The 18,712-nt window shown below is 43.4% G+C and overlaps 1 protein-coding gene across 10 annotated transcripts in view; it reads right to left on the reverse strand.

Annotated features, from left to right (window-relative positions):
* csrnp3 (cysteine-serine-rich nuclear protein 3) overlaps nt 1–18,712 on the reverse strand; it is a 207,623-nt gene that overhangs the window by 158,992 nt on the left and 29,919 nt on the right. For 5 of the 10 annotated variants that reach the window (XM_073047448.1, XM_073047449.1, XM_073047445.1 and 2 more), the window contains exon 2: nt 15,338–15,419. The exons of 3 other annotated variants lie outside the window; for them this stretch is intronic. The gene's annotated coding sequence lies outside the window, so the exon portion shown is untranslated. The remainder of the gene's footprint in view (nt 1–15,337; nt 15,420–18,712) is intronic. 2 more of the 10 variants (XM_073047451.1, XM_073047454.1) reach the window with 1 other exon arrangement.

Below are 18,712 nucleotides of genomic sequence, written 5' to 3' on the forward strand. Positions count from 1 at the left end.
ACCTTCTAAGGAAGTACAGTCGACTCTGTGCCTTCCTGCACAAGGCATCTGTGTTGGCAGTCCAGTCTAGCTTCTCGTCTAACTGTACTCCCAGATACTTGTAGGTAGCAATGATAAATTAGGCCATAGTCAGCATGGTTTCCCGAAGGGAAAATCTTGCCTGACAAATCTGTTGGAATTCTTTGAAGAAGTAACAAGCAGGACAGACAAAGGAGATTCTTTTGATGTTGTGTACTTGGATTTTCAGAAGGCCTTTGACAAGGCACCACATGAGGCTGCTTAACAAGCTACAAGCCCATGGTAATACAGGAAAGATTCTTGCACAGATAAAGCAGTGGCTGATTGGCAGGAGGTACAGAGTGGGAATAAAGGAGCCTTCTCTGACCGGCTGCTGGTGCTACTGGTGTTCCACAGGGTCTGTATTGGGGCAGATCTTTTTATGTTAATTGTCAGTGATTTAGATGATGGAATTGATAGCCTCATTGCAAAGGTTGCAGATGATATGAAGATAGATGGAGGGGCAGGTGGTTTTGAGGAAGTAAAGAGACTACAGAAGGCTTAGACAGCTTAGGTGAATGAGCAAAGAAATGGCAGATAGAATAGTGTCGGGACGTGCACGGTTATGCACTTTGTTAGAAGAAATGAACAGGCTGACTATTTTCTAAATGCAGAGAAAGTATAAAAAACTGGGGGGGCAAAACTGGGACTCCTTGTGCAGGATTCCCTAAATTAATTTGCAGATTAAGGCTGTGGTAAGAAAGGTAAATGCAATGTATTTTAAGAGGGCTAGAATATAAAAGCAAGAATGGAATGTTGAGACTTTATAAAGCACAGGAGAGGCCTCAGAGTATTGTGAGCAGTTTTTGGCCCCTATCTTAGAAAGGATGTGCTGACATTGGAGAGGGTTCAAAGGAGGTTCATAAAAATGATTTAAAGATTGAATAGCTTGTCATATGAAGAGCATATGATGGCTCTGGTCCTGTATTCACTGGAATTCAAAAGAATGAGGGTACCCTCATTGAAACCTATCGAATGGTGAAAGGCCTTGATACCTTGATAGAGTGAATGTGGAGAGGATGTTTCCTATAGAGGGAGAGTCGAAGACTAGAGAACAGAGCCTCATAATAGAAGGGTGTCCTTTTTAGAATGGAGAAGAGGAGGGATTTTTTTTAGCCAGAGGGTGGTGAATCTGTGGAGACCAGGTCTTTACGTACATTTAAGACAGAGGTTGATAGATTCCTGATTGGTCAGGGCATGAAGAGCTAAGGGGAGAAAGCAGGAGATTGGGGTTGAAGTGAAAATTGGATCAGCCATGATGAAATTGCGGAGCAAACTCAATGGGCCAAATGGCCTAATTCTGGTCTTATATGCTATATGCATCACCAGGATGTGCTAGGAGAGGTTGGACCAGCTAGTTTTGTTTTCTCTGGTGTGTCAGAGGATGAGAGGAGTTGCAATAGAAGTGTACAATATGAGAGGCACAGATAGGTAATAGAGTCAGAGTCTTTTTATTCCCCAGGGTGGAAAAGTTAGATACCAGAAGGCAAAGCATTAACATGAGATGGGTAAAATTTAAAGATTTACAAGCTCAGTTTTATAATGGAAACACAAAGAGATAGATGGCTGCAACATGCCTTCAGGAGTGGTGGTAGAAGCAGATATGGTAGTGGCATTTAGACAGATACATGAACAGGGAGGGAAAGGAGGGAAATCGATCCTGTGTAGGCAACTGGGGTTAATTTAATTTGGCTTTGTGTTTGTCACAGACATCATTCTCTGAAGGCTTTGTTCACGTGCTATACACTTCTATGTGGCAGTCTTTGTCCTTAACCATGGCTTTCTCTAAGATAGTGGACAGAAACCCTGAAGGTATCTGTGGCCCCCTCCACTGAGGTCCACCTCACCCTCAAGGAAATAAAATATCACCTTTCATCTATGTCTTTTGCAATCCTGCAGAACTCAATGTTGGATTTTCCAGCTTTAGGTTAAAGTCAGTTTGTATATAAAGAGCAGGTTACCTATCTGTCTTTCCCCATTTGCCTGCCATTCGTCTCCACCGTCACCCACCTCTAACCCAGCTGCCCAATATGCTTTCATCTGGCACATCTCTGTGTACCAGACTATTACATTAAACAGACTTTACCAATACATTGCACAAGCAAAGGACTTTGATTGTCTCTTATCCCTACATTTTTTCACAATATCACTCTCCCACAACCATTCCCTACCTTCTCTGCTACCAACGGTAAATAGTAGCCCCCTTTTTCAGTTCTGATGAAGGGCTCTGGATCTGTTTCTCTATCCTCTGAGCCTGTTTTACCTATTGACATGTGACAGTATTTTCTTTTTTTTTAGAAATTCATTTACATTTAAACTGTAAACTGCTTTGTTCATATGAAAGGAGTATAAAAGTTTAGGTCAACTCAAAATAGAGTTTAACAAATTCTCCACAAGAGCCACTTCATGTTTTCAAGTTGCTGGGCATTTAGAAACTCAGATATTAATAAAGTTAATGCGTTTTCCTTCTCACTGTATTGTTAACGACTGCTGTTGAGGAACATTAGATTGAATATGTTTTTAATATGTTTATAAATTAACCAGGCTTTGTGATTGATAAAATATATTATTTTCAATAGTTATATAGTCATGGACTCAAATGAAGCATCTTACTGCCAGTTACACCGCTGGCGTTTTGGGCAGCAATGTACTTCACCCTTTGGTCACTCAGACATAGGATTCTTCACTGCTCCTTCCACAACAGCTTTGACTTACCAGTCAGGTTTGTCATCCCTGAGCTGAATCCCCAAACCTGGAGGACCGGTGGATCCTCTTGGTCTGGCTTTTTCTCCCTTTGACCTGTTTGGCATGGGTGACCATACCAAGAGCCAAAGCACAAAGCCCTGACTCTAGCCAACGTAACCCTCCAGGTCACTGAGGCACGCCAGCCACCAAACCACAAGGCTGTACCCGCTTGGAACAAATTAAGCATAATTTTAGGTTAATCTGCAAAAATAAATTGCAGTGCAAACTGTATCCTAATTTTTCTGATCTCCTCAATGACATATTTGGCTTACATGAACTCTCGATTTAACATAAGGTATTCTACTTTTTACGACTCAAGTCATGTTGAAATTTATCACGCAGCCTACAAAAGACAAACTGATTAAGTTTCACTGATCAAATAAAACAAGCTATAGTGAGAGGACTTAATATGTGTAATTAAAAAGTGGGACATGGCAGATGAAATAAGGTTGCTTTCAATAGTTGAGAAATAAAAAGCAAATGGCTATAGATTCAATACTAACTGCAAGCGATTTACAACAAAGATACTTTGCAGAGAGTAGCTAGGCTGGGAAATTTGCTTCAAATATTAATTGAGGCAGCAAAAATGCCAGTAATCAACATTTGACTCAAATGGTGGATCAAGTAATGTGGGGTGGAAAAAAAGAGTCAGGACTGTTGTACGTCTGCAAGGTTGACATGAGCCGGTTGCAATGAAATGTCCAAGGATTGCATTCTATTCCCAGCACCATCCTTACAAAGATATTAAAACTTAATGGGTGCAGAGGAAATGTAGTTGGGTGGTTTGAAGTATTCATGACTTCGTCAACAGAAGAGACTAATGAAGCAACAATTATTCTCTTTAGGAGCAGAAGTTCTACAGCCCACAGAAAGCCATCAGTGATCACTGGCACCATCTTGTCACCAAGCTATTCTACAGATTTGCTGGGTATGCCAAAGGAAAATAAATCTCAGGGTTAAATTATTTTTTTTATTTATTTACTGAGATACAGTGCAGAACAGACCCCTCCAGCACTTTGAGCCACGCCACCCAGCATCCCCCCCCACCCCCGCCGATTTAATCCTAGCCTAATCACAGGACAACTTACAATGTCAAATTAACCTCCTCACCAGTAAGTTTTTTGGACTGTGGGAGGAAACCAGAGCACCCGGAGGAAACCCACGTGGTCATGGGAAAAAATGTACAAACTCCTTACAGGCAGCGACAAGAAATGAACCCGTGCCACCTGCACTTTGAATTGTTGTGCTAACTGCTAGCTACCGTGGCACCCTTTGCAGGCAGCAACCAAACGAAATAACGTAATAGAACCCAGACAAAAACAGACCATCGGACACCCAATCTGTGAAAAAGAGAACAAATCATGCAAACAATACAAAAGCAAGCTAATAACACAGAGAACATGAACTGCAGAGTCCCCAAGAATGAGCACACACAGACACAGAGATAGTTCAGCACTACAGATGGTCCAGGAGGCCGAAGGTTGCAGGCTGCAGCCATGGAGCCAGTTCAGTGCTGAGGCAAGTGAAGCTGGCCCGGGAGGCCGATGGCTTCACACCACAGGCACAGAGCCAGTTCATGGTGAGGCAAGTGAAGCTGGCCCGGGAGGCCGATGGCTTCACACCACAGGCACAGAGCCAGTTCATGCTGAGGCAAGTGAAGCTGGCCCGGGAGGCCGATGGCTTCACACCACAGGCACAGAGCCAGTTCATGGTGAGGCAAGTGAAGCTGGCCCGGGAGGCCGATGGCTTCACACCACAGGCACAGAGCCAGTTCATGGTGAGGCAAGTGAAGCTGGCCCGGGAGGCCGATGGCTTCACACCACAGGCACAGAGCCAGTTCATGGTGAGGCAAGTGAAGCTGGCCCGGGAGGCCGATGGCTTCACACCACAGGCACAGAGCCAGTTCATGGTGAGGCAAGTGAAGCTGGCCCGGGAGGCCGATGGCTTCACACCACAGGCACAGAGCCAGATCCGTGCTGAGGAAGTGCCAGTGGCTGCAGGCCACAGCTGCAGAGTCAGCTCAGTGCTGAGGTGAGCAATTGGATACTGTAAACTGCTCCAGATAAGAGGAAGAATTCCAAGAATTCGTGGGAGTGGGGGGGGGGGGATGACATTGATGGAAATGTGGGAATAAAAGGGGATAAATGCAAATGGATGCTTGATGGTCAGCAGACAATCAGTGGGCGGAAAGGCCTTGTTTCCATGCTTCAGATGCATCAACAACCAGATGGCAAAGGAAGCAGAGATTAGACTTATTTTTAATTTACATAGCATATTTCTTCGATTAATACATACAAGGGATACGAATGTTACTGGCAAGATCAAATCTTTGAACTTCAGGGCTTCATGAGGTGGTTATAAACCTGGAGTCATTCATAGGTCAAATAGGATAAGGATATCAGGTAACCTTCTTTCAAAGATGTAACTTAACCAAATAAATTTTTGTGCATGAAAAAGTGATTTTTAAAGTCATTATTACCAACACTAGCTTTCCATTACATTTAACTAACAGAATATAAGTTCTTCAGCTACAATGGTGCAATTTAAACTCAAATGTCCAAATCAAAAATTCACTACATTTAAGACACTAGCCTATTGCTTATTGACTACAGCTCCACCAGAGTGCAGCTACACTCAGGCTCACGAACCTAAAGGGATAAGCCTCATCACTGAACTGTTCTCACAAATAATGGGCTCATTTTCAAGTTCTCAATATTTATTGCCTATTTATTTTTGTATTTGCACAGTCTTCTACACTCTGATTGAATGCCAAGTTGGAAGTCTTTCGTTGATCCTGTTGTGGTTATTATTCTATAGATTTATTGAGAATGCCCACAAGAAAATGAATCACACGGTTGCATATGGTGACACATATGTACTTTGACAATAAATTTATTTTGAACTTTGAAGCTGAATTCCAAGCGAACTCATGACCAAACTTCAAGACCTGAGAATCAACCCCTCCCTTTGCAACTGGATAGTCTGCTTCCTGACCAACAGACTGGTGCCCCACAAGACTGTGCCATCAGCCCTCAACATTATTCCCTATGCACTCATACCTGCATGACCAGATTGGGTTCGAACTTCATCTGCACGTTTGCAGAGGGTTGAATCTGAAATAACTATGAGTTGGAGTAAAGGAAGGCGATAGAGTGCCCAGCAACATGGAGTCACGACACCTGTCTATCCCTCGATGTTAGCAAAACAGAACAGTTGGTCATTGACTTTAAAAAGGGTTGGTGCACATGCACTTGTTTACATCAACGATGCTGAAGTTGAGAGGGTTGGGAGTTAAGTTTCTTGGAGTGAACATCACCAATAGACTGTCCTGGTCCAACCACGTAAACAGCAAGACCAAAGCAACACACACAAAATGCTGGAACTCAGCAGGTCAGGCAACATCTACTGAAAGGAATAAGTAGTCAATGTTTTGGGCAGAAACCTTCTTCAGGACTGGAAAGGAAGGGGGAAGATGCCACAATATAAAAGTGGGGAGAGGGAGGGAGAATAGCTAGAAGGTGACGGGTGAAGCCAAGTGTGTTGGAAAGATACAGTGCTGGAGAGGAAGGAATCTGACAGGAGAAAGGGAAGGAGAGAAGTGATAAGCAGATGAAAAGAAACAAGAGGCCAGAGAGGGGAGAATAGAAGGAGGGGATTTTTAAAAAATATACAAACAGAAGTAAAAGGAAGTGGGGGGGGGGGGGGGGGGGAGGGGAGGGGAAATTACATTCATGCTTTCAAGCTGCAGGCTACCGAAACAGAATACAAGGTGTTGTTGCTCTGGCCTGATCTTGGCACAAGTTGAAGCCATGGAATAACATGTCGGAATGGGAATGGCATGACCATGATAGCTTACATCACCTCTACTTCAGAAGGCTAAAGGAAATTGGCATTTCCCCTTTGACCTTCATCATTTTCATTGCGGCACCACAGAAAGCACTTTTTCAGGATGCACCGTAGCTTGGTGGAGCAACTGCTCGACCCGTGACCACAAGAAATCAGAGAGTATTGTGGACATCCCTCAGCACGTCACTGAAACCAGCCTCCTATCCTTACATTTCCTACTACCCTGGTAAAGGAGCAAGACCCCATGCCCCCTCTAACCAGGCAAAAGATACACAAGCCTGAAAGCACCTACCACCATGGTCAAGGGCAGCTTCTATCCTGCTGTTATGTGAACAGACCCTAGTATGATAAAATGGACTCCTGACCTCATAATCAGCATTGTTACGACCTTGCACCTTATTGTCTATCTAAATAGCACCTCTGTAACATTTTATTCTACATTCTGTTATTGTTTAACCTTGGAGAGCCACAATGCACCATTACAATGAATTGATCGGTATGAACGGTATGCAAGGAAATATTTTCTTTCCACATCAGTAATTTTCCTTAATTTGGTAACTTAGTGTTTTTTTTAATAAATTCTATTCTAACTTTTATTCCAACTAAACTGTCAGAAAAACGCAAGTTAAAATATCACATGATAGTTGAATGTTCTTAACGAGCATGCAAAGTGATTGTCAATACTCAAAATAAAGCTACACTGAAAATGAAAATGGTTTGGCGTGGACTAGATGGGCCAAAGGGCTGGTTTCTGTGCATTTCTTTTCTGAGATTCTATCTTGCTGGTTTCCTTCATCACAACCACTCTTACAATATGGAAGACACATAATTAACATAACAAGCAATTGAGGGCGTTCATTGATAGGGGTCGACTATGGGCATCGTGTCCTAGTTGTCTACGTGATACGCAAGTCAGGGCAGTATGATTCGGAGAGCTTGCAGCTTGCTCCCCCTCTCCATGCAGCTGAAGAATCCAAAAGAACAGCAGAGACCGATACAGTTTGGCATCAGCGGCATCGCAGGAGTTGCCGGTCAGCACTGAACTCAATGTCGGACGGCCCTAGGGACTCCAGCTCTGGATTTGCCCTCTGAGTTTACTCCAAAGCTCTCCCATGAGTGGGTACAGCTGCAAGGCAGCAGAGGTTTGAGATCAGAGTTTTCCTTCGTCTAGATGAGCCGCCAACCATGGCCGACAAGCCCAATGTGTCTGAAGTGACTGGCTTTAAGGCACCAGTAACCCACCTTTGCCCCTTCCCCTGTCACTAGAAACCATTCCACCTATTTTATTAGCTTAGCTGCACATGAAAGTCAAGAATTTGACTTGGTTGTCAGAGGCTATTTGAGGCACATGCCATTGAGGGTATTGGGAGCTTATTTCTTCTAACTCCCTTGGCCATGCCAACCTGAAGGAACCAACCAACAGAATCAATCTAACCAAGCACTGTGCTTGATCCTTTCGTAACTTCCTTATTAATTGGTTCCTGTTAGTTATTGAATTTATCTTCTCATTAGGATAAAGAATAAACTCTGCCATTTCAGTGTACATTCCCTCCACTGGTTTAGTCATGACTTGTTTTTCAGACTGGAAGTTCCGCACAGAATTGAAGGTCCCGGGTGTCTCAGAGCGGCTGCAGAAGATTATCAAGAGGGAGGGTGAGCGAGAGGTCATAGTGCACATTGACACCAATGACATAAGTGGAGTGGGGGTGGGGAAGAGCTCACGTGCAGTATGGTTAGATGAGAAAGAAAAGGAATACTAAAATAGTGACTTCTGGATTACTCCCAGTACCACATGCTAGTCAGGGCAGGAATAGGATGATAGGACCGATGAATGAGCGTCTGGGGGAGCAGTGCAGAATTTCATTGTTTCTTGATTGTTTCTGGGGAAGCTATGACCTGTACAAAAAGGACACATTACCCTGCACCCAAGGGTGTTGGATCAATATCCCTGCAAGCATACAAAGGTACAGCTGTTGGGGAGAGTTTAAACTAATCTGGCAGGGGGTGCGAACCAGGGTGATTGGGCTGAGGGCGGGGCAGTTGGGCTACAAGTCAATGCACTGTGTTGAGTGACAGTGATGAAGGAAAGGCAGATGATGGGGCAAAATTGCAGTCACGGGATGAATTGAAGTGTAACACAGGGACAAAATCAAAAAGGTTACTGAATACAGGACTGAAGGTGTTATATTTGAATGCACACAGTAAGTAGAACAACGTAGATGATCTTGTGGTGCAGTTAGAGATTGGCAGGCATGACATGGCAATTACCGAGTCGTGACTGAAAGCAGAACATAGTTGACAGAGTCTTGGCTAATCAGGCCAAAGGTTATGAGGAGAAGGCAGGAGAATGGGATTGAGAGGGATAATAAATCAGCAGAAGTGGGCCAGACTCAATGGGCCAAGTGGTCAAAATCTGCTCCTATGTCTTATGTAAAGGACAACGGGAATCTGTCCAATAGAGTGAGACCAAGGGTCTTATGTAAAGACCTCTTTTGAAATATAATCCATTTAAAAACTTGAAAAATATGAAATTGGGTTTGGAAAGTTAACTTAGTAGGTTTAATGTCATCATTCATTTTCTAACACTGGCCTTACTCATTACAAAATAGTAAACTCTTGCTACTAATGGATAACAATCAAATAGAAACAATTACAAAATCTTACTGTTCTTCAGGTTCATCAGAACCTTAATCATTTAAACAATTCAAGTCACATCAATACAAGGTGAGACGATAAAACCCGGTTTAACAAATACATGAACTTATCCCTCATTTGTGGATATAAAAACAATATAAAGTCACATCAGTATTAGCTTCTGCTTGCAAAATTTGTCCTCAGAACCTACTGACTGGGGATCCATTTCTTGACAACTCTTTGCTGACTTGAAATTAAATAAGTAAATAGTAACTGACAAATTAAGATATGATAATCATCAAGACAAATGATTTTGAATAATTTTTCTGCTTTGCAAGGTCTCAGGATGGTTGCAAAGAGGTTCACCAGGATGTTACCTGGATTATTTTTTATTTTATTGAAAGAACAAGCCCTTCTGACCCTTCGAGCTATCTGCCCATCAATCCCTTTATTTAACCCTGGCCTAATCACAGGCCAATTTACAAACTAACCTACCGACTGGAATGTCTTTGGATAGTGGTAAGAAATCAAGGTTCCCGGAGAAATCCCACACGATCACAGGGAGAACGTACAGGCTCCTTACAGGCTGTGGCGGGAACAAAGAGCATGAAGTACAAGAAAAGATTGTTTTCTCTGGAGCTCTAGAAGCTGAGAAGTGGTGTGATTCAAGGGCTGATCATCAGAGTCTTTTCCAGGGCGGAAAAGTCAAATACTGGAGGGCATAGCTTTAAGGCGAGAGTGAGGAAGTTTAAAGAAGATTTACGAAGCAAGTTTGAAAAAATAGTGCTAGTTGCCAGGGTGGAGAGGTGGTGTTTAAGAGGCATTTAGACGAGCATGTGAACATGTAAGGAAAGAAAGGTTTTAGACCAGAGGTTCCGAGCTGATTTTATACCATGGACCAATACTATTAAGCAAGGGGTCCATGGACCCCAGGTTGGGAAACCCTGCTTTAGAAACAAAAAGATAGGATTTTTAAAATTCAGCATCCTAGCCTACAGACTTTGTGGGCCAAGGCGCCCAATTGTGTGTTGTACTGTTTTATTGTCAAGTTCCATTCTGATTTGCATCACTTGGCATAAAATCACTTATTATTTTTAGTCCATTTTTTTCTTATTTTAGCGATACAGTGCAGAGTAGGCCCAACCAGTCCTTCGTGGCATGTTGCCCCAGCAAACCCGATTAACCCAAAACTAATCACAGGACAGTTTACAATGACCAACTAACCTACCCAGGACATTTTAGACTGTGGAAATAAACTGAAGGACCCAGATGATACCCATGCCTTCAAAGAGGAGGATGTTTGGAGAGCCCGTGAAGAACAGCGTCGGAATTGAATTCCAAATTCCAGAACACCCCACCATAAATTTGCACCTCAAGTGAAAAATTTGTAGGCCCAACCCTCACTCCATGTCCTGGGAACAAAAAAAGCAGTTATCGTTCATCTAGAAAGAACATTGTGGTTTCAGATATACCATTCTTTTAGTAACATATTAAATAACAAATTGATGCTCGGTTTAGGCGGACTGTTGCCAAAACTCAAAGAAAACTATGTAATTCTCCTGGTGTCAGGGTTGGATTCACCCCTTAACCAGCAACACTAAAAATTGATTAACAGGTCAATCATCTTATTACAACTTGTAGGATTTTGCTGACTGTGAATAAATTAGCTTGTCACAGAAAATGGAATGCCAAGTGTAATTGCTGGCTGTCAGATAGTTCGGGGCTGACCATTAGCCAAATATGACACATTGCGTGGATCAGTGTGTAAAGTTGTTGAGCAAGCAAGGGAGCTTTGTACTTAGTCAACACAGATAGTTATTCTCTATGGCATATATTTTGCAATTGGCAGTGAAACAATAGAACTCACCTCTGACCCCTGGAAAATTACCCAGTGAGGATCTAATGACCTCTTCAGTGATAACATCTCTCTTTCTATTGGCTGGTACTAAAAGCTGTCACCAAGCTGACTTAGAAGCAAGTTACATAGAGAAGTTCTCACAGAGGTTAAAGTAAGAAGGAACACTAAAGATCTGAACACGTACACATGAATAAAGAAAGATCTGGAAGGGGAAAGTAGTATTTTAACATTGATTATACTTTCAGTTGTGTATAAGAGAAAATAATATATTAAGACCATTTGCTTTTAAGATTCGAGAGAGCATGCCAAGTAGAATTTAAGGTTTAATACACCACGAACAATTCACACATCTCATGCAATAAACCACTAGAAAAAATATGGTGATACAAAGATATGTGGAGTGGCAGATAGTGTTCAGGAAGCAGAGATAGATTAGGGGAACGGGCAAATAAGTGACAGATGGAAAACAGTTTAGAGAAGTGTATGGTCATGTGCTTTTGCAGAAGAATAAAGGTGTAGGCTATTTTTCTAAACAGGGAGGAAGTTCAGGATACAGCAGTGCAAGGGGACTTAGGGGTCTCCTATTTATCATGTATTGCATTGAACTGCTGCCGCAAAGCTAACAAATTTCACAATGCATGCCAGTGATTTTAAACCTGATACAGATTCTGAAGTGTTGTATTCCCTAGAGTAGTAGTCGCCAACCCGTCGATCACGATCGACTGGTCGATCTTTGAGACTTTCCCGGTAGATCCAGAAAAAAAAAGAAAAATAAATACACAAATACTGTTGAGAGATTGTTTTCAGGTTGCGGGGTTTTAGTTCCGTTCTTTCTGCCCAGTGCGCATGCGTGTAGCTCCCCCACCACGCACTACACAGTGTACTTCAGTGGTCCCCAACCATGAGGAAGCTATGTGATTTGGCGGTATGAAACGATAGGAATCAGCTGCACCTTTCCTCATTCCGTCATGCCCACAGTTGAACTTGAACGCACGCGAGGTCATCCGTCGCCTAAACGCAGTGACACCCTCGCGCCAGGGATCACTGGCCTTGCGCGGCCGGCAGTAAGTGCTGTTGCTACCGGCCCGGAGCGCGGACAGATGGGCGCCATCTCTAAACCTGTTTAGCACACAGAATGTTCGTGGAGAACCCGATGCTAAAATATTTGCAGATGACCTAATTCGAGCTCAGGGTTTGGTAAGTTGCAGAGCAGCTACATCACTGCAATCTACTGAAAGTCATCCCTCAAGCCAAACTTTTGTCGGCCGATAGATCCTACAAGAGGGCGAGCGCGCGTCCTGTCACACTCCCCCTCGGTTGGTCGCTCTCTCCGGACTGTGACCGCCGCGGTCCCGGCACAGGGACCTCCGGCCCTGACCTTGTCCTCTCACCACACCCGCGACCAGCCGCACCTGGCCTAGGCATCTGGCGGCGGGCAGGCGGGAGGCTGGAGTTCAGGCCGGGAGACTGTCTAATGAGGCAATGAAGCACTCAAAACTGCTTCGGTACCCTGAGTTCAAGCACCCTGCACTTAAAGACAAACCCACTGAGTTTTTTTTCAGTGGGAAAAAAACGTGAGCAAGCGGGACAGAAGCTAAGTGCTCAGAGCCACGTAAACTAAATTGCGGAATAGACTGGACATAAGGAACCTGCTTCGAGTATCGCTGTATTCCCATCGTGTTTAACACCCCCCCCAATCGGCTGGTCCGCAAGAATATTGTCAATATTAAACCGGTCCACAGTGCTAAAAAGGGTGGTGACCCCTGGTGTACATACATTATTTCTACTTCCGGGTTGCGGGGTTTTACTTCCGGTCTTTTCTGCCTGGTGCTCATGCATGTGACTAATCGATTTGGGGTTGATCTCGCCTTTCACTAAGGCCGAGGTAGGGGATCTTGGGCTTAGAAAGGTTGGTGACCACTACCCTAGAGAATAACGTGTGGGAAGAGAAGGTAGTTAGGAATGCCAGTGCAATGTTAGCTTTCATTTCCAGTGAACTACAACATAAAAGCAAGGATGTAATGCTGAGACCTTTAAGGGTGTTAATCAGACCATATTTGGAGTATTACAAGCAGTTTTGTGCCCCATAACTAAAGAAGTATCCTACAAGAAGTACAGCCCAGTCCATTATGGGTAAAGCCCTACCTGAGTTGATAGGGTAGAAATTTGGGCAACTTTATTCTAGATATGAGATGCCTACATCTCAGAGGGAATTGAGCATTTGGTGAGCAATTCTAGTAGTTTTGTTGTTTTTGCATTTCCTAAATACCAATGACTAATCAGGAAGAAGTGCATTAGTACCTCCCTGCATTACAGGATGGCCAAGCAGTGGATGCTGACTTGTGGCGGGAGATCCATTCAGACAGTTCTGGGGTTTGTGTTTTGAGTTTGCACAGTGGACCAATGGGTCAGATTGCTGAATTTGTACCAGGATGCCATACTACAGCGTGGAAGGGATGCCACTGATACCGATCGCTTTGACAAAGAAATAACGTTGGGGGAAATTATCTGGCTGCTCGGTTTTGGAGGAGTAGTCTATTTCAGCTAAACTCAACCCAGAGTATGATAACAAACTTGAGACTTAACTGCTCCTGTGGAGTAAGTGCTTGAAGGGCTGGTATTTCCCTATGTATCATTTGTTTAATTAGAAGGTCCTGATTGTTAAAGTGATTTCCCCACCTGACAGAGTGTTGGTGTAGGTGGTACGTTGAGTACACGTACAAGGTGGATGGGCAAGTGTGAGCAGGAACTGTATCCTGGGACGGTTGTGACTATGCCTAACGGTGTTGTGAAGGTGGGCATTTTCTGGGTGCTGAATGGCATTTATTGGATATCCCGTTCCTAAGCCTGCCCGTGGTTTCCACATGGTGATGCCATTAATATTTGGTGCCATATGCATATGCCACCCCAGTGCCCAGGATGAGCACTTTGACCATGCTGGTTGGTGAGAGGGCAGGAAGGCAGGTTTTGAATGACAGCCTCTCTCAGCATGGTATGACCAGACTGTTCCCAGAACTGATTTCGATGACCTTAGATTATCTGTTCACAAAGGAAGGTGGCACTTGTACTGTTGATGGTCATAGACCATGATCGCCTCTGTCATAATGATGATGAGTTGTAAATACAACTGATAATATAATGGTCAGGTTAAAGATGAATATACATTTGTATATTCACCACTTCGCCTGCGAGTCAGCTGGGGTGATATACTGTATCTGGTGCTCCCGATGTGGTCATTTATACATTGGGGAGACCCGCCGCAGACTGGGAGACCGTTTCGCCGAACACCGGCGCTCGGTCCTCCAGCAGTGGCGGGATCTCCCTGTGGTCACACACTTCAATTCCACAGACCACTCCCACTCCGACATGTCTGTCCATGGCCTCCTCTACCGTCAAGATGAGGCCACACGCAGGTTGATAGAGCAACACCTTATCTCCCGCCTAGGTAGCCTCTTACCTGCCGGCATGAACATTCAACTCACAGACCTCCGTTGATACCCCTGCCCCCCCCTTACCCCATCCCTATCTATAATTTTAGTCTGGTTCTCTTTCTCTCTCTTTTCCCCCCTCACTATAATCTCTCCTCCCAGCCCTACCTTTCTTTCTCTTTTATTTCCCATAATTCTCCACCTTCCCCTAGCCAATTTCCCTCCAGCCTATCACTTTCCAGCTCTCTACTTCATCCTTCCCCCCACTTCTTATCCCCCCCTCGACCATCCCACATTACTTCACTCCTGATGAAAGGTTTCGGCCCGAAACGTCATCACTACCTCCTCCCATAGATGCTGTCTGGCCTGCTGAGTTCTGCCAGCATTTTGTGCTTTTATACATTTGTCCCTAATTGTTTTGCATTGCCCGTTCTCAATTATTCAAATTGAAATGTTAGTGCAAGGGCTGATCTATTCTGGCTGTGTATCAACAGTAAAGAAAAAGGAAAAAAAAGGCACAAGGCAAAGAAAGCTACACCCAGTTGATGATTTTATTATCCATCCACTGTTGAAAGCAAAATCACTTTACTGAATGGAGACTGGAAAGAGATCTCATAACATAAGTAGGTGTTCTCAGCATGTTCTCTTTTCAAAGTGACTGGCCACTCACTATAGTTGCTAAAGCTGTAAAAGAGATTATAGTGCAATTCAATCCCATACTTCTTTACAATATTTAGTTTTTTTTATAAACACAGAACAATAAAGCTACCTTAATTCTCCATTAAACTTGACTCACTTCAGTTGGCATACTCTGTTTAGTCCTGGTATGACATTTGAGTTCTGTTTTTCATCTAAGAGAAAGAGAAAAGGTCAAGGAAATTACTCTAATTTCAATGAAAGCAGGCCAACATTATCTAAAAAAAACTTAGGAGTGCAGGAAATACACTTGAAGGAAACATTTCTTCAATATATAACAGCCAGGCTATTGTACACAAATAGAACTGCTAGTACATGGTTTAACTGGAAGATAAAACCAAAATTCAAAGCATCAAGTATGTACATATTCCTGCTAATATTTTGCACAACATGGGAAGATCAACCTCAAATGACTGGAATTAAAGAACAACATTAATGTCGTACCTTGCTTCTGCAATTCTGTTCTTTAAGTCATTTTGATCAATTTTCAAAGATGGAGAAGAATATGCTACATCTACCATTTTGCATTAGGATTAGGCCACAAGACCATAGTACGTAGGAACAGAATCCATCAAGTCTGCTCTGTCATTCAATCATGGTTTATTTATTTTCCCTCTCATCCTCATTCTCCTGACTTCTCCACATAACCTTTGATACCCTTACTAAGTACCCAACATCCTCCACTGTAATATGCCCAGTGACTTGGCCTTGATGGCAAAGAATTCCACAAATTTACCATCCTGTGACTGAAGGAAGTCCTCCTCATCTCTGTTCTAAAGGGACATTTTTCAATCCCTGAGGCTGTGCCCTCTGGTCTTAAAGTCCCCCACTACAGGAAGCATCCTCTCCTCATCCACTCTGTCAAAGCCTTTCAATTTTCAGAAGGTTTCAATGAAGTCTCCCTCATTCTTCTAAACACCAGTGAGTAGAGGCACATGACAATGATTAATACATTAACAACCATACATTAACCCTTTCATTCCTGGAATCATTCTCGTGAACCTCCACTGGACCCTCTCCAATGCCAGCACATCCTTTCTTAGATAAGGGGCACAAAACCGTCCACAATACTCCAAGTACGGTCTGACCAATGCCTTATAAAGCCTCAGCATTACATCATTGCTTTTATATTCTAGACCCCTCAAAATGAATGGTAACATTGCATTTGCCTTCCTTACCACCAACTCATACGGCCAGCTAACCTTTAGGGAATCTTGCACCACGGCTCCCAAGTCTCTAAACATCTGACTTCTGAATTTTCTATTTAGAAAATAGACTATATCTTTATTCTTTCTACCAAAGTGCAAGACCATCAACATCCCCACACCGCATTCCATCTGCCACCTCCTTGCCCTCTCTGCTAATGTCCTCCTCTGACTACCCGCTTCCTCAACACTGCTCGCCTCCAGTACTGTAGCTGGAAATGTCAGAAGTCTTTTCAGTCCACAGCGAGATTTTGCTCATCCTGAATTAAGCCATTGTGATAAAGTCCTGGTACTGCTGCTCTGTCACAATCTGTTGTTCATGTTTCTCACCTTACAGATGGCCACCACGGAATCTGCAATCGTACTGGTTGTGATACGACTGGTGTTTACTTTCATTACTCTGAGGGACTGACTGCAGCTTCAAGATTTCTGCATTTTTTATCTGTTAATGAAAAGAGCCTACTGTTTCAGTGTTTCTTTACAATACTGCTTGATAACACCTCCTCTATTGAATGTAACAGGGAGATCCGCCAAATCATGTGAACTTGGGTTAACCAGCTTAACTATTCCAATGGTCTCCTGCAGATGTGCATGGCCCATGGAGAGGAAAAAGTAATGGAAGGAACACGAGGAAAATATAAGGAAGCAGATTCGAAATACCTGCATCACTGATTATCAAAAGAGATGATATAGTACAATGCAAAAGCCTTCGGCACATGTATACATAGCAAGGGTGCCTAAGACTGCATTTTGTCAACATGGACTGAAGAGCGAGTTTGCAAATCTGACGGGAACAAAGGATGTTGGGATTGGTGAGGTTGGAGTGCCACAGGAGGGGTGTGGGACGGGTGGCAGGTGGGGTGGAGGTGGTGCAGGTACAGACACACCAAGCCCTGAAACACCAGGCAAGGGTATTTGATTCAAAACAATTAGCTTATTGATCATTACAAAATGTCTCTCTGGTGCTACCCGCTCCCTCCCCTCTCCCTTCCCCTTTTCCCACTGTGCTTACCCTCTCCCTTCCCCTTTTCCCACTGTGCTTCCCCTCTCCCTGACCCTTCCCACTCTCAGTCCACAACAGAGACCCATACCAGAATTAAGTTCATCATCACTCATATGTCATGAAATGTGTTTTTTTTGCAGCAGCAATATAGTATCGTAATGTATAAAATGACGACAGTACTGTGCAAAAGTCTTAGGCACCCTACCTATGGGGCCAAGACTTTTTGCACACTACTGTAGTTCATGAAGATCACTTTTCAATATTTATGAATGATATCAACTGCCATGGGTGGTGAGAAAATAAGTCAGAAGCAAATCATATTTGCTTAGACACACATAAACTTAAATTACAAACACGAGAGAATCTGCAGATGCTGGACAGCCAAAGCAAAGTGCTGGAGGAACTCAGCAGGCCAGGAAGCATCTATGGAAAAGAGTAAACAGTTGACGGTTGGGGCTGAAACCCTTCTTTAGGACAGCCTGACCTGCTGAGTTCCACCAGCATTTTGTGTGTGGTAAAATTAGATTGTTTATCCAGTGGTCACTGATGCCAAATGCAAGAGTGCAGATGCTCAAGTGGTTTTGTCCAATTTTAACTCACTTATTTCACCGGCTTCTTCCCTTTAAACCCAATGAGAAGGTCTATTAAATAGGATTAATGTTCAGAAACCAGTATTTGAAAGTCTCCAATGTGTTCCCTGCCTTTTGCTGTGCTAACGACGGGGATCTAGAGTTGTTAATTTAGAGAAGATTTATTAAAAATTTCCGAGGAATGTTAATGATTTTTTAAAATATTTATCTTTTTTAAATAGTTTGAGAATATTTAAGCACTGCACAAAGTGTGATATCTGATACGTTTTGTTACTGTTTTCTGCTGGGTTTTTTGGACCTGGTTGCCTTTCGTCATATCATTTCTCTGGCAGCGTACAAGTATAGCACACAAGGCACCACGGAAATACTGTGTTATGTGGAGAACGATTCAAAATAAGAATAAACCTTTAATTCGGGATACTGCTCAGCACTGTCAGTTCACTGGAGACCACAAAATCTAGGTCAATATTAAATTTAGTTGACCGGTGGTAAATTTGATTTGATCCTTCTTATTATTGGGCCTGGTCGAGGGAAGTGCTAGTCTGGCTCGAGAGTCTTCAGCGAGGAGGCTGAGGGAGGAGACGCCAGGCACAATTGGAGAGGGTGAAGACATGACCGCTAAGCTGGTTCAGTGTGCTACGTGCATGATG

The sequence above is a fragment of the Hemitrygon akajei genome, chromosome 5 (assembly GCF_048418815.1).
Source record: "Hemitrygon akajei chromosome 5, sHemAka1.3, whole genome shotgun sequence".
NCBI lineage: Eukaryota > Metazoa > Chordata > Chondrichthyes > Myliobatiformes > Dasyatidae > Hemitrygon > Hemitrygon akajei.